Here is a 2656-nt window from a genome sequence, read left to right on the forward strand (position 1 = left end):
CCAAAATGTGTGTAATACATTTATCTAAGAACACAAGCAGAAAGACAAAAAAAAACGCACACGATAAAAATACACATACATATATTTATAAATAATTTATAAAAATTATATATTTTTTTTTTGCTTTTTGGAGGGTAATTGGGGTAAATGCAGTTTTTGGTGCTTTAAAATAATCACCTTAGAGCAATTTTTTGTTTGAAGTGACTTCCCCAGGGTCACCTTGCCAGTAAGTATGGGGAGAGGTGAGAGGGCCCAAGTTTTCTGAGCTCTTAGGTCAACTTTCTGTTCATTACACCGTGCACAACTATGATTAGATTTTTGAAAATGTTCGGCTATTCAGGACCATCCTGACAAATGACTGACAAATATAGTGAATTTTCTTTTCATCTGGATATTATGATATCATCTAGGCATAACCTTGGTCTTATTGAAATGGCTTAGGTATTTATAGAGGCTGAAGAAAAACAGGATTTTTAAAAAGGTACAAAAATAGTTTGTGTCAGTCACTGAGTCCTTTCTGATGACCGAGACCTGATTATGAAATAGAATGAGAACACATACATCTGTAGAATTTGTGGTATAATCACCCATATACAGATGGCATGTGATAATTGACGATGTTCTCTCCATGTGACCAGAAATTTAATCTCTGGCACAAAGCACGAAGCAAGCCATCTGATAAAATTGTACAGGACATTTCTGTTAGTATGGTCCAGCCAATGGAAACCACAGTCAATAAAGTCCTACAGATTGAGGGTTGGCAGCATATTTGGATTACCTAAAGCTCCCCACAAACAGCTGGATGAGAGAGTAACAGAACCCCCAAAGAAGAACTAAAAACTGCTACATTATAAAATTAGCCCTTCAGACTAACGGATGAATGACTGGGCCCCCTGCCATGTCTCCACTGTGTCTAACATGAGGAATATAAGCAATGTGGTCTAACAGTGATTAGCTCTAGTGCTGGAGAGGAATACTGTTCATTCATTCATTCATTCATTCTAGATGGAGTGACCAGACAAAAGGCAATGTCTGAAAAGAATGACGAATAGGGAGTCAGAAAACCTGGGTTCTGATCCCACTTTTACTTCTCTAGGACTTTTGGTTCCTCATCTACAAAATGAAAGGGGTTAGATGAAATGAACTCTATGCTTGCTTGCTTTATTAATTTGGGTCTAGTCAACTTCCTGCAACTACATCAAATAATCAGGTAAGGAAATAAACCTCAGTATATTCCACTACCTACTTTTAAGATTACATTTTACTTTTCTCAATGAGCAGAAATCCATCTTCTCCCCCTCCATCACAATTGAAATGAGAAAGAGAAAAACAAACCACCTGTTACAAACAAACATAATCAAGCAAATCAAATCCCCGTGTTGGTCATGTCCAAAATATATTTCTGCTCCCTTTTACTAAACACACACACACACTCACACACACACGTCCCATTCTGCACTCTGAGTTGAGGAAAGTAGCATGTTTCATCATTAATCCTTTAGAATTATGGTTGGGCATTATTCTAATTAGAATTCCCAATTCTTCCAAAGTTGTTTAATGTTGTTCTTCAGTCATTTCAGTTGGATGCAACTCTTCATGACCTCATTTGGGGTTTTGTTGGCAAAGATACCGGAGTAGTTTCCTTTTCCAGCTCATTTTACAGATAAGGAAACTGAGGGCAAACAGGATTAAGTGATTTGCCTGGAGTCACACAGCTAGTAAGTGTCGGAGGCCAGATTTGAACTCAGGAAACTGAGTCTTCCTTACTTCAGGTTTGGCACTGTGCCACCTAACTGTCCAGCAATATTGTCTTCACAGTAAAATGTGTTTTCCTGGTTCTGATTATTTCGCTCTGCATTAGTCCATACAAGTCTTCTCAGTTTTTCTGCAACCATCCCCTTCATCATTTCTTATAGCACAAAATCATACCATCACATTGATATACCCTGCCCCAGTTGGTGGGTGCCCCTAAGATTTTCCTTCTTTGCTATCTTAAAAAGAACTATACACATTTTTATACATTCTTAGAATTTGTTTGTTTAGGACTTGAAACTTACTCTCCCTCTAATTCCCCTTTCTCCCTTCTTCTCTTTCCTATTTCACTGTTAAGTAAAAATACTGCAAGCACGTATTTCTTCCTATGATCAGTTCAGATGAGAATGAAGTTCCAGAGTCAGCCACTCCCCCACCTCTTCTTCCCTGTTTATATGAATTTCTACTTTTCCACATTGATTTTGTAAGATAATTTCCCTCATCCTTCCTCTCCTACTACCAGAGTATTCCTTTTCCCCATCTCTTTCCAATCTTCTTATAAGATTATCATGACATGGGGGGGCTAGGTGGCTCAGTGAGTAGAGTGTTGGCCCTGGAGTCAGAAGGACCCGAGTTCATATCCAGCCTCAGACACTTAACACACACAAACAAAAAACCTAGCCATGTGACCTTGGGCAAGTTACTTAAACCCAATTGCCCTCCAAAAAGGAAAAAAAAAGATTAACATAACATAACAAAATCACTCCCAGGCCCTCTGTCTAATTAAACTCCCTCTATGACCCTGATGATGATGAGCTTCAGAGGGGACCCATGTATCATCTCCCTATATTAGAATGTAAGCCGTTTATTCTTGTTTGGTCCCTTAGGAGAGTTCATTCAAATT

At 38.5% G+C, this 2656-nt stretch overlaps 1 pseudogene; it reads left to right on the top strand.

The window, feature by feature from the left end:
• Nucleotides 1–782, top strand: part of LOC138170259 (Fanconi anemia core complex-associated protein 24-like) — a 1369-nt pseudogene extending 587 nt beyond the window's left edge.
• The last annotated feature ends 1874 nt before the right edge of the window (nucleotides 783–2656 follow it).

The sequence above is a fragment of the Petaurus breviceps genome, unplaced genomic scaffold (assembly GCF_028583685.1).
Source record: "Petaurus breviceps papuanus isolate PSGF00001 unplaced genomic scaffold, PetGlider_PUasm1.0 38, whole genome shotgun sequence".
NCBI classification, from domain to species: Eukaryota; Metazoa; Chordata; class Mammalia; order Diprotodontia; family Petauridae; genus Petaurus; species Petaurus breviceps.